This window comes from Mastigoproctus giganteus, chromosome 2 (genome assembly GCF_048544385.1).
Source record: "Mastigoproctus giganteus isolate SK-2022 chromosome 2, ASM4854438v1, whole genome shotgun sequence".
Classification (NCBI taxonomy): Eukaryota; Metazoa; Arthropoda; class Arachnida; order Uropygi; family Thelyphonidae; genus Mastigoproctus; species Mastigoproctus giganteus.
This window is the reverse complement of record NC_143576.1, coordinates 10723691-10738172: the sequence shown is the minus strand read 5'-3', so window position 1 is coordinate 10738172 and position 14482 is coordinate 10723691. Positions and strand designations below refer to the sequence as shown.

At 37.2% G+C, this 14482-nt stretch overlaps 1 protein-coding gene across 1 annotated transcript in view; it reads left to right on the top strand.

Annotated features, from left to right (window-relative positions):
- LOC150089156 (PHD finger protein rhinoceros-like) overlaps positions 1-14482 on the top strand; it is a 327976-nt gene that overhangs the window by 50692 nt on the left and 262802 nt on the right. The window contains exon 5 of the mRNA XM_090389568.1: positions 5799-5954. The gene's annotated coding sequence lies outside the window, so the exon portion shown is untranslated. The remainder of the gene's footprint in view (positions 1-5798; positions 5955-14482) is intronic.

Genomic DNA, 14482 nt, shown 5'->3' with positions numbered 1-14482 from the left:
ATTTATTAATTTTTTAGGCAGCCTTACTGTTTTTTTTTTTAGATAAACTTACCCACTTATTTGTGGTACTAGCATACCACTAACTTTTTGTAATAAAAACAATAGTGCAGGTTGCAAACTGAATGACAGAAGATGCGCATTACCCAGCCATCATCTGTTCATGATCTATACTTTTTGGTCACTGGAACAACTTCCCCCCCCATTGTGTATTTCCTAAAAACTGCAACTTGCAGAATGAAATTGAAGTGCAAACAAGGTTCTCTTGTATCCCATATTTAACCTGCCTGTGGCACTCTTTTAATGAATCTGCTATTAAAAAACAAAGGTGGATAGTATGCTCCATCAAAAATATAAAATATCAAGAACTGCATCAGGATCACTAACTTCACCATTTACAGCATAGCATGTTAAAAGTTTTATTTTTTTTGTCTTGATTTGCTGTACCCCAAATTCTCCCAAAGAATTCACTGAATTGTACTCGCCAAATTGTAGACACTAGTTGTCTTTCACCAGTTTGTCACATATGGTGAAATGTCATTCACCAAATTGTCTTTTACACCAAAATGTCATGCACTCAATTGTCACATGCAGCAGATGTCATGCACTAAACTTTGTATAACAAATTGTCTTGTAATGAATTGACATTATCCCCTTCATATGTATTTTCTCAAAATTACAGTCTACAAAAATTCAAATTTAAGAAATTTTAAATTTAAGAAAAAAATTTAAGAAAACAAGTATCTTTTGTTTTCTCGACCTTCAACCCACACAGAATGCTGAGTACTACAGGTTGTAATACCTTCTGTGTTTGGGATTTTCATAAAATTTCATAAAAAAATATTTTAGAAAGAAATAATTTTACAATCTGGAAATATACAGAAAGTAATCCGTTACTCAGCTACTACTACATTTATCTGTAAAAATCCATGCAAAAAAGAGTGACATTTCTTTATTTTAGTGCTGTTATGTATTTAGTGAACTTTGTAACTTAGCTAATTTGAACTTTGTGGCTTGTCATGCAGTGCTTGCATTGCTGGTAATCAGCCTAGACATCATTTCAGAACAATTGAGAGCAAAGAAAGAAAATTTACAGTGTGGAAAAAACTGGAAAAATGTATCCTGAGTAAATCTATAGTTGATTTCTTCCATAAACAGCAATTTACTGATGCACTCACACACACATGTGCAACAGATTTATTCCACACAATGAATGTAGAATTTCACAGCTGTAATCTCTTTCTCTCTCAGCTATTCTGAAGCAATGTCAAGCTGGTAACTGGCAAGAGCAGTGCTCACTAGGTTACAAAATTTATTGAATAGGTCTTAATGCTAAGAGAAAGAAATGTCTTTTTGTGTGAATTACAATAGTAAATAATATCCAAAGAAATGGAATGTTGTTGTTGTTATTTGATTTTTAGGAGCATTAGCAACTAAGGCCATATTGCTCCGGGGATATGCGGTGATCATTCCCTGACCTTTCTGCATCCTCCATATTTGGTGGTCACGGGCTCGAACCCCGGTCTAATCAAGAAGTGTGTGTGCTACGCACTGCCGCTCCTGCCCACCTGGCTACGGAGGTGCCAAGAAATGGAATCTTTTCTTTTAGTGGTTATGCACAATTATATATAATGAACAATATAGACTTACAGTCAGTTCTGCTATAATGTGAATTTGCTCCCATTTGACTGATATATTAGGGAACAATGTGGGTATAATACGATTTTTGTGTTGGCTCATGTGCAATTTCGTCTGTGAGTAATATCAGGTGAACGCAAAACCCTTCACCAAGCTGAACATAGCGACCTATGCAGCAATACATACAAGTTTACAAAGCTTAAAAAATGTCTGAGAGCTATATTTCCCATTTATTGTAGTTGTATTGGTCGGAGACACACTGTTGTCATTCGCTGTATTCCCAAGATATTGTAGGCCGACACACATTTTCAGGAGCTCACATTTTTCAGTTCAAACAAAAATTTCGGGAGGCATGATAGTGTGAGCAGAGGATACATTTATGGAGGTCATTTCCATAAAACAATACAAACAATTTGCAGTTCCTGGTTTATTGGACTTTTCTGTTAGTGCAATCTAATTATAAACTCGATCTTATTGCATTTGTGATAATACCGATAGCTGGAATTCTGTGGTGAACGCAAAACCCTTCACCAAGCTGAACATAGCGACCTATGCAGCAATACATACAAGTTTACAAAGCTTAAAAAATGTCTGAGAGCTATATTTCCCATTTATTGTAGTTGTATTGGTCGGAGACACACTGTTGTCATTCGCTGTATTCCCAAGATATTGTAGGCCGACACACATTTTCAGGAGCTCACATTTTTCAGTTCAAACAAAAATTTCGGGAGGCATGATAGTGTGAGCAGAGGATACATTTATGGAGGTCATTTCCATAAAACAATACAAACAATTTGCAGTTCCTGGTTTATTGGACTTTTCTGTTAGTGCAATCTAATTATAAACTCGATCTTATTGCATTTGTGATAATACCGATAGCTGGAATTCTGTGGGTTTTTACATTATTATGGAGAAATGCATTTTCCCTTCCATGAAATCTTCAATCATATAAAAAACATAAATAAATTTTCAGAATATTCTATTCATTCCTATTTTAAATGCTTGAAATTGTTACTGTATATCTCACTTGTGTAATTTGTGTGTGCCGTGTTCTTCGTTATTGATTGCATATCTTTTTTACTGTTTTAAATCTTAAAATTCAAAACAAAATGTTAGTGAACAGAAATATTAATTAGTATGTATATATTACAGTGCCATACAGAGTGGAAGCAGAGGGTGCTAAGAATCTCTGGGTATGAACAGGCTGCCATGCACGGAAACTGAACTTGGCCTGTTACAAACACTCATCAGTGAAGACAGGATATTAGAGCTGGAAAAGGAATTAGAAAATGTGAATTAGAATATCATCGGTTTAGCTGAAACAAGAAGAAGAATTGAATCACTTATAAGTTTATCAAGTGGAAATCTGCTGTACACCAATGGAAACAGTGAAAGAAGTGAAGGTGGATTTGGCTTTCTGGTCCATACAGATATAAAAAAACAACATGTTGCAATTCAAAAGTACATCACCAAGGGTGTCAAGACTACTACTACTTAGAATTTCTAAGAGGTATAAGCTAAAGGTTATAATGATTTATGCACCAACATCGAGCCATGATGATAGGTTGAAGAAATGTACACCGAATTTGAGAGTCTTCTAGATGAACAGAAATCTCAATACACTATCATTATGGGGGATTTCAATACTGAGGTTGGAAAGAGACAAAACAGCACAGAAAGGGGAATAGAAAATTTTGGAATTGGTGAAAGAAATGAAAGAGGTGAAAGACTTGTGGAATTTGCAGAATCTCGAGGATTGTCAGTAATGACAATTAATTTCTTTTTTCAAGAAAAGGGCGAACAGAAAGCAGACACGGAATAGCCCAAATGGTTAACAACTAATGAAATTGACTTCATCCTCACTAACAGAAGATATATCATGAATGATGTTACTGTCTTGAACAAAGTAAATGTTGGAAGTGATCACAGAATGGTAAGATGCACACTTGATATAGATGTAAGAAAAGAAAGGAAAAAACTGACTCGAGTAAATAATACAAAGGTCTTTGAGATAACAGAAGAGGAGAAAAAGCAGTATGTACTGGAACTTAAGAACAAGTTTGAGCTTCTGCAGACTGCTCAGGACCAAGGTATCGAAGAGGAATATTACAACTTTCTGAAAGTGATTAAGCCCAAGAAACCTATAGGTAAAAAGAAATCCAAAGAATAAAAAATTAATCAAGAAACACTTGTCATGATGAACTGAAGACAACAAATGAAGAGCAAGAAAAACACTGACATGGAGAAAATTTAGTATACTGAGTTATGCAAAGCCATTAGAAAGAGACTCTGAGAGGACATAAGAATATTTAACACGTGAAAAGTAGAACAAGCATTAAGGGAAGACAAAGGATTTAAATCAGCAGCCATGAGCAGTAATACAGAAAGACAATTGATACTGAAAGAGAATAGTGATGGTGTACTTATAAATAGCAGAGAAGGCATAATTCAAATAGCAGAAGACTACTATAAAGAGTTATACAAGGAGCGGAGGAATGATGCCAACAGTGAGGAAGATGGATCGCAAATTAGTAACACATACAACATACGTGATATCCTTCCTGATGAGGTAGAACATGCATTGAAGAAAATGAAGAATCAGAAAGCCTCGGGGGAAGATGGAGTTATCGTAGAGTTGTTAAAATTGGGAGGAAGAGACATGACACAAAAACTGCCAAGACTCTTCACAAAATGCATTAGAAAAGATGTGACACCTAAGCAGTGGAATAATACAATCATAGTTTTGCTGCATAAGAAAGGAGAGAAATTGGAAATTATAGACCAATTAGCTTGTTATCTCACATCTACAAGTTTTTCAGAAGGGTCATTACTAACAGATTAGAAAGAATACTTGATGAGAATCAACTGAAAGAGCTAGCTGGCTTTAGGACAGGATTCTCAACTATGTATCACCTTCACGTAATATCACAGCTATTGACAGAGGACCACGAGGCCAATTCCACGACCATTATTGGCCTCGTGGTCCTCTGTCGATATGGGGTATAATGGTCAGTCTATTTTATTTTATTTTGATTTTGTTATCTTTTTAGTAGTTTCATTAACCCTTTTTGGTGATATTTCACGTCTTTCGGAACTGGTACCTCTTGGGGGGTACCGCTAAATTATTATGTAATTGGCATTATTTTAAATTTTATATTGGTTATAATTGGATTTAAAGTGCGAAATTATATAAGGGTTTTTTGACTGCTGTTTATGTCTTATCTTTACACTCCCTTTTTCGTTGGTTCATTTTATTTTAGGTTATTATTATTTTAATTTTCGCTCTACAGTTTTTGCCTTACTACTGGCTTATGTTTTATTTATTTATTTTATTTTAAAATTTAAAATATTGGATATATCTGGCTTCATATGGAGGATTTGCATGTCGCTGCCTCTAATGAAAGCTCAATATTTATTTATTTATTTTATTTTAAATTAACTTTTGTCATTATTTAAATATATATATATATATATATATATATATATATATATATATATATATATATATATAGTGTGTGAAATATTCATTATTTCAGTATTGAATATTTCACACACACACACACACACACTATATATATATATATGTGTGAGAGAGAGAATGAATGTTTTCACATATTTGTTTCATATTGTGTACGTCCTCAGGGAGACTTTCAAAATCTAAGGAGTAATAAGCTTCACTTAAATTTGTACAACCTTGATTAATATTTGTGTAACCATTTTGAACATTCATATATGATGTAGTGTAGATGGACCATAACCTAATATAAATGTAAGTTAAGTCTTTACTTGTTTTTGTAGAAGTAATTAAGATACTTGACAAATATTAAAGTGGATATTATCATAAAATTGAAAATTGGTTTGGATTATACTGAAAATATTAAAAAGTCAAATGAAAAATTTTGGGTGGAAATCAGTGAAAAACATTAAGAATGGTTATACATTACTAAAATTTTAATATAAAATGTTATTAAATTGTTCAAATCTCTTGGGGGAAACAATAGCATTCCATGTTGTTAAGAGTTATATGACCTTTGTTTTCAGACGTACTTCTGTATAGCAGTGTGTTAAAAGAATTGGTTACATTTATTAAGCAAAGAATTAATTAGTATATTTTTGCCAGAAAACTGAAATGTAATAAAGCACATTTTTTTTATCTTTTATAGCTGATCACCAAAGATAAGATTTACATCCAGGGATTGTGTTACTGATGGAAGTATTTGGACTATATGTTTTCTTTTCATGTGAAAACACAACTGCACTTCACCTCAAGAATTTCCTGATAATTCAGGAAATCCATCAGGACACACAGGAAACGGCAGGTATTTTTTACCCATTTTTGACTTGTATTTTCAGTAAATTTAAATAATCGCAAAAAAGATTATTGTTTGTATCAGGGATCTCCATCCTTACTTTTTTTTACCAGTGGATCACATTGATGATTAACTCAGGATTCATTTGCTGCATTCATTACTTCATAGACTTCTTTTTGTATTAAAGCTTTTATAGTAAAATTTTATTATTTTTAGCTCCCTGGGACCTTAATGAGGCCTAAAAATACAAATAAAATCTGGATAATAAGGACAGTCTACCTAAGGACTGCTCCAAGTAAAAATAAATCACGTTTAAATCTTTAAACAAAAAAAAAAAACTACATAAACACTATATTATGCTCAAAAAATGCAACAGGCACTCGGTTAGTAGTTATCACATGGCCCTAAGAATCTGAAACTAAGTGTCATGCTAATGATTAGGGCTGAATTTATACTTAGAAAACTTAGGGCCATGTGATAACTACTAATTAGCATGATACATGGAACAGCACTTGTGCTCTGTGAATGCTGTTCCACATCACTTTTGGAACACCCTTAACATGAATATAATGAGATGCACATTGGATAGGTGCTATCGTAGCCAGGTGGGCAGGAGCAACAGTGTATAGCACACGCTTCTTGATTAGACAGGGGTTCGAGCCTGTGACCACCAAAAAACGTAGGATGCGGAAAGGTCACGGAATGACCACCGCATATCCCCGGAACAATATGGCCTTAGTTGCTAATGCTCCTAAAAACCAAATAACAAACAAGCACATTGGATAAAATGATATTTAAATATTTATACATATTTTGGATAAGCAAAATGTTTATCCATATTAAAAATAAATTGGATATTATCCACACTGGACATGGGACAGTTGGATATATGAAAGTTTATTGCAATATGGATTAAGTTGGCAAGCCTAGATTTCAAGAAATGCATAATTGATAACTCAGATTTTTTCGGTTGATGAGAATCAACTGAAAGAGCAAGCTGGCTTTAGGACAGGATTCTCAACTATGGATCACCTTCATGTAATATCACAGCTAATGGAGAAAGCAAATGAATATAAAACACCATTATGCCTGGCATTTGTGGATTATGAAAAGGCATTTGACTCCATACAGCATAAGGCAATGTTTCGGGCACTGGAAAGACAAGGCATAGATACCCCATATATTATGATTTTGAAGAAAATATATGAGAACGCTACCTCCTTTATTAGATTAGATAAAGACAGTAGAAAATTAAAATTGAAAAAGGAGTTTGACAAGGAGACACAATATCTCCGAAGTTGTTTACAGCTGCCCTTGAGATAGCTTTCAGAAGATTAGACTGGTTGCAGAAAGGAGTCAATGTGAATGGAGACTACCTAAACCATTTACGATTTGCAGATGACATTGTGGTCATAAGCCACAATCTCAAAGAATTAGAGGAAAATCTTAAGCAGTTATGCAGAGTTAGTAAGGATTTTGGGCTAAAGATGAATATGACTAAAACAAAAGTAATGATGAACAAGTATGCCACAGAAAAGGATATAATGATTGAAGGAGCAGTAATTTAGAAGGTGGAGTCATATACTTATCTGGGACAAGTCATTGGCTGTGATAATGATAAATGGCTGGAAGTCAAGAGAAGAATAAATTTTGGATGGATAGCATTCAGAAAATATAGTCACATACTGAGAAGCAATATCCCAATTTGTCTGAAATGTAAAATAATGAACCATTGTATACTCTTCACCATGATTTATGGAAGTGAAACTTGGGTACTCACCAAAAGAATGGAAGAGAAGCTGAGAACGACACAGCGAAGAATGGAACGAATTATATTGGGAATCAGACTGTTTGATAAGAAGAGAACCACATGGATTAGGCAGCAAACTCAAGTAAAGGACATTCTTATCAAAATTAAAGAACCAAAATGGTCTTGGGCAGGACACAGCTTGAAGACAGGATGACAGATGGACTAAGAAAATAACAGAATGGTACCCAAGAGGAGCTAGAAGAAAACCTGGAAGACAACGATGGAGATGGACAGATGAAATTCATGAGTTTGTGGGTAGTAAATGGATGGCCATTGCACAAAACAGAAGGAACTGGAAAGTTGCTGGAGAGGCCTTCATCTTGCAGTGGATTGAAAATGGCTGATGATGATGAAATATATTTGTACAGGATTTATCATTTTAATCCTTTGCAGTCCAGCGTTATTTTTGATGTCTTTCCCATGCAGTGTAGCCCTAAAAGTAATAAACCCCTACAAATTAATTTACTCCTGGATTTTTTTTTTCCAGTCACATAGTTCCCCGAGGAGCTGTTGTGGCCACCAACAAATTCCTCCAACTGCATTAATCATGTGCTGTATGAGCGGTATCGCAAAATGGTCAAGCCCAAAAGTTCACTGATCCCATCCTCCCATCTAGTTGCAGATGTTCCTTTAACAGCAGTTTTTGGAGTTTTTGTTATGGTGTCTGTGGCATCAGATAATGTGGTGGTATGCCATTGCCTACTACATGGCCGATTTTGAAAGGGGCTGCCTTTTATCATAGGAAGAGTTATCATGTATCCCACAAGATGCTTTTGAAGAGGAAAAGGTGACTACAGCAGAGTCCCACTTAGTGCAGAAGGATACAACTGGCTTTTGCCCGGTTTCCAGAGGTTGTCTATACAGGGTGTTTCAGTTAAACATTTCAGAACTTCTGAGAGGGGTAGGGTACATCCTGACAACTCGAAATCATATAGCAATGTGGGGTCGGAAATGCTTTCCTGAAGCGGTGTTGTACACAGAAGCACCATAAAAAGAAAAGAGACCGTAAGTGAGAAATCGTTTTAATAATACATGAAAAGAAGCAAAAGGTACATGGATTAAAGTAAGTGTTCGAAGTTTCTTCAACCTCGTATTGCTTTCGCACAGTGGTACCTTGGAAAATGTGCTACAAATCCCCTTTTTCCTGCTGAAGTGTTGTTTTCCGATGAGGCATCCTTCAAAAGGGAAGGAATTTTCAACACGCATAACGACCATATCTCTGCGGTCGAGAACCCGCATGCAATACGATGTCGTGCAGCACAGATTCGATTTTCGGTCAATGTATGGGCCGGTATTATGGGAGATCACCTCATCGGACCTTACCTGTTACCGTGTCGTCTAACCGGACCTATCTACTTGATCTTTCTGCAGCAAGTATTGCCACAACTTTTGAGAGATGAACAGATTTCTGCATCGACGCAACAGACAATGTGGTTCCAACACGATGGAGCCCCTGCCCATTATAGCGGAGATGTTCGTAACTACCTGGATGTCACATTTGGTCAACAGTGGATCGGACGTGGTGGTGCCGTGCGTTGGCCTGCTCGGTCACCCGACCTATCATGTCTTGATTTTTATTTCTGGGGTCATATGAAATCGCTAGTTTATGACACCCCTGTTGACAATGCTGAGGAGCTGGTTGCAAGAATCGCAGTAGCTGCCAAAGAAATTTGAAATTCGCCTGGAGTATTCCAGAATGTTCGGATGTCCATGCGTCGGAGATGTGAGGCGTGCATTGTAGCCCGTGGAAGAAACTTCGAACACTTACTTTAATCCATGTACCTTTTGCTTCTTTTCATGTATTATTAAAACGATTTCTCACTTACGGTCTCTTTTCTTTATGGTGCTTCTGTGTACGACACCGCTTCAGGAAATCATTTCCGACCCCACATTGCTATATGATTTCGAGTTGTCAGGATGTACCCTACCCCTCTTAGAAGTTCTGAAACGTTTAACTGAAACATCCTGTATACATAAACGGATATATATTATTCATTAGATTCGCACAAGTCATTATTATATCTTCAGTCAATGAATTTATTCATAAGGTGATCCTATTATCCCTTATTCTGGATTTACACAAGTTTATATCAAAAAACAGCATGACAAACATTTTAATTGCTCTAATGCAGTATTTTCAAAAATATTTTTTACTTTAGAGCACCTACTGTAAATTCCTTTTGTGAGTGGGCTGAGATACTGTGTCCAAAATATCTGCAGAAATCCCTTCCTGATGAATACATTCTTCAGAAATTGAATTCTGTCCATCCATTCTTTAGACCAATATTCCTTTATATCAGTTTTTTTTTTTATTCCCATCTTGACAGTTGCATCATAAAAGTCTTTTAGTTTATTTATTGAAACCAAAATCTAGCCAAATCATATAAAACAGTTGGAACTATTTGTAAGACTTTCCTTTTCCCTCCCTCAGTTTCTGCAGAAATGTCTAACAATTCTCAGTTTTGCCAATGGCAAGGCATTTATGAGAACTTGACGGCATGGTTAGACTTCTTTCTAACACAGAGTATAAGTTACCTTGTGATTTCTACCACAAAAAATGCCACCTGCCATTAACAACTGAATATAAACATCAATAAACATTGACTTAGTTTTTCAGATTATTTATATGAAATATAAATGGATGACAGTAAAGCAAGAAAACAAATTTTATAATTGGAAACGCTGCATTTCCAATTATAAGAGGAAGTGGGTGGAAACATCATTAAATTTAATCCTGTCGGTCTTGGGGAAGAGCCTTCCATTCATGATTTTAATTATTATTATTATTGTTATTGGTCAAGGAACTCTGACTATCCTAGAGGTGTTCAGGATCGTGGCTTTTTGGACTTCCATGTAAGTATTATCTGGAAAGCCTATTGCTGCTAGGTTCTTTGGCACAGTTCCTGTGGTTGACACGGTGACCGGGATGGTTATTACTTGTCTCATATACCACATTTCTCTGACTTCCTCTCTTAGGTCTGTACTTTATGTTTAATACACAGGCTTTCTGGAGGTTGGTAGTGTTTGGCATCGCTATGTGTTGATCAGGTAGGTAGCCATTTCCTTCTTGTGCATGAGTGTTATGTCTTGGCTATTGTGTGTGATCATCGTGTCCGTTATGATGGTGCCATCCCAGTATAGTCTGCGAGTAGGGATCCAGTATGGCCTGGGGTTTATACTTGTAATACTTTACACTTTCTTTTTCAACTGGTGACCCGGTCATATCTACAAGTGTTTTCTGTCTGGATGAACACCTACAGTGATATGTTCGATTGTTTTTGGGGCCAGGTGGTGTCATCTCTCATTCCTGGCTCCTTGGCAATGTATTTCCTGTGGTTTCTGGCGTTGATTACCCGGTCTTTGATAGCAAGCATGAATCCTTTAGTTTCGGAGAAAAGCCTCCCATGCGTGAGCCATTTGTTTGATGCCATCTTATCTAATTATTCTTGATGGAGGCAATTGTAGTGTCTCTCATGAACTATGCTCTTTGTCCATATATTTCTCTCTCTCCCCCTCCTGTCTGTGTGAGTGGGGATCTCCTTGTTGAGTGCTGTATTTCTTGTCTTCTTTATGGCTTGATAGGTTGCCACTGTGTTTTCCTGCAAGTAATCTGTTAGATTTGCATTATGTTTTCCTGGAAAATAATCTGGTAGATAGGCTTTGTTTTTCTGGAAGTAATCCATCAGGTCTTTAATTGTCTTCTGTTTTTCAGTGAGGTCTGACAAACCCCACCCTCCTTGTTTCTAGGCTATGGTCTCTTAATGGCCAACTTCAGGTGGTGTTGGTCATCATTATTCTCGTTAATCTCATAATCTCCTTCAGCTCAGTGTTGAAGGAGATTATGATCTGTGATCCCAAAGGAGTATGTTAGTAATGGGACTGCATAGGTGTTTATGGCTCTGATTATATTTCTTCATTCAGCTTTGTTTTTAGCAGGCTCCTCGGTCTCTGATTGTATTTCTAAGTCAGGTGGGCCTTGATCTTCCTGTGTTCTAACTGGTGAGCCTGCATCATCCCCAGATATTTGTGTCTCTTCCTCCGTCATGGCTTCTCTCTTCATTGGTCTTCAGCTGGTAGCTTTGGCCAAATGGGTGTCCTTAATGCAGTCCGTGGGTCCTGCATTTGTCTAGTCTAAATTGCATCCTGATGTTAGTGCTGAACTCTTCAGTGATCTGGAATAGCTGTTGGAATTGTTTGTTTGTTGCAGTATAGAGTTTGATTTCATCCATGCATATCAGGTGGGGAGAGAGAGTGTACAGGTTCTTCCTCCATTCTCTAAGAGTATATCCATACTTTCTCTTGTTGAGTGTGGTGTACAGTGTGTTGAGTGCTAGACAGAACCATAATGGACTTAGGGAAACTCTCTGGAAGATTGCTTTTCTGATGTGGGATAGTTCTGGCTCTGATGTACTTGACCTTGATGGTGTTCCTGTCCTCTATTTAGTCATGTTTGCTTCTAGGAAGTGTGTCAGTTTCGGTTGGCCGACCAGGCTAGCTGGGTGGGTAAAGTGCCTGCCTGGCAACCCAAAGGTCGCAGGTTCGAATCCCGCCTCGGGCTTGGATCAGAGTAGTACAAAAACTTTGGGAGGTGCATTATGGCCACAGAAGCTGATGCGCCAACAACTAACAACAACAACAACAAAAAAAAAGTTTCTGGTTGACTTTATAGATCTTTTGTGTTTTGGTCAGTCAGCTAAGGGTCACTGAGTTGAAGAAGTTGTAGTAGTCAATGTAGGCCATGTACAGCTTGTGGTGCTTCTTGTCAGCTTGCTCCATAACTACTGCACATGTCAGTGGTCAGTTGCTCCTTATATCCTTTGCTCATCTACATATACATTCCTTCTGCTGCTCGGCTATGATGTTCCGACTCCAAGTGGTCTGATATTTTCTTAGTTATGCAGCTTTTCAGGATCTTGTACATTGTTGGGAGATAGCTGATTAGTCTGTATTTTGCTGGGTTTGTGGTGTCTTTGTCCTTAACCTTCAAGTAGGTGATTCTTTGAGTCAGAGACTCTGGGATTGTGTCAGGATGCCTTATTATCTGGGTAAACTGCTCTGCTATGTGCTTGTTTGTACAGCTGAACGTCTTGTACCAGTAGTTGTAGATGTTATTTATCCCTGGGGTTCACCAGTTGTTGGATTTCATGATCGACTGTTGTACTTTTTCTTCTTCCTCAATCTCTTCTATTCCAGGGGTGGCCAACGAGTCGATCATGATCTACCGGTCAATCGCGGATTTAATTTCGGTCGATCACAACGAATTTTAAATATACAATCATCCCTCGATTTGTGCAATGTAATTTTTGAGATGGTAGATCGCGGCACATTTTGAAGGAAAAAAGTAGATCACATCACAATTTAAGTAGGCCACTCCTGTTCTATTCTCTCATGTCTTTTACCTCTTTGGTTCCTTCTTTTCTAGATTTATCCAGGGAGGGAGGGGGGAGAGAGAGAGAGAGAGAGAGAGAGAGAGAGACCATTCCCTGATTCTCTTCTCTGATTTTTTTGATCTCTGGTTTTCATCAAGTATCCTGTTTGTTTTACTCTGGTCACTCTTCCTGTAATGGCAAAGTCTCTTCCTGAGTGCCAGTCTTTTCTGCTTGAGAGTGTCAAGGTATTCTTCGATACTCTGTTTATAGGTCTTGTGTTTGCTGTTGATAATGGCTTTCACTTTTCTACTCAGCTTCTTCTCTTACCCTTAAGAACTCTTAAGAAAGAGTTCTTTACTTATGTAAACTCTAGAAGGAAGGAGATGAATCAGATTGGTCCACTTGATATTGATGGTTCAACTGTTGATGATTCTGCTCAGGTAGCTAACAAACTAAATGAATATTTTGCATCTACATTCACACATGAGGAGTTATTCAGAGAGGGGAATGCCAGAGGTGTATTCAACTTTGGCAGTAAGCTAGATAATCTTGTAATAACTGAGAGTAAAGTGGAGGAGAAATTGTTGAAGATAAACATAAGAAAGGCACCTGGGATGGATGGAATCTATCCAGTTATATTAAAGGAGGCAGCAAAGGAAGTAAACAAACCCCTTAGCCATAATTATGAGAGCTTCCCTGGACTCAGGGGAAGTACCCATGGACTGGAGATGTGCAAATGTGACCTCAATCCACAAAGGAGGATCAAAGGGAGACACAGGTAGTTACAGACCTGTTAGTTTAACTTCTGTTCCAGGGAAATTAATGGAGGCACGGGTTAAAGAAGCATTGCAGGATCATCTAGACAAGACTTCAGTTATAGCTCGGACACATCATGGGTTTGTTAAGGAGAAGTCTTGTCTGACCAATTTAATTGGATACTATGATGTAGTCACAAAGGAACTGGATGCAAAGAATAACCTTGATATATATTTGGATTTTAGAAAGGCCTTTGATACTGTTGCATATGGAAAACTGCTACACAAATTGGAGCAGTGTGGCATTGGAGGCAAATTGCTGCTATGGATAAAGGGATGGTTGAGTGGGAGAAGAAAGAGAGTAGTAATCAGTGGACACTGCTTTCATGGACTGATGTTATTAGTAAAGTCCTTTCTTCTCAGGGTTCAGTGTTGGGTTCATTGTTGTTTTCTGTATTTATAAATGATATTGATGACGGTATATCAGGCTTAATGTCCAAGTTTGCAGACTATACGAAGGTTGGTAGGGTTGTTAATGACACTGATGACAGTACGTTGCTGCAACAGGATCTAGAAAAGTTGAGCAGATTGGCTGAGAGGTGG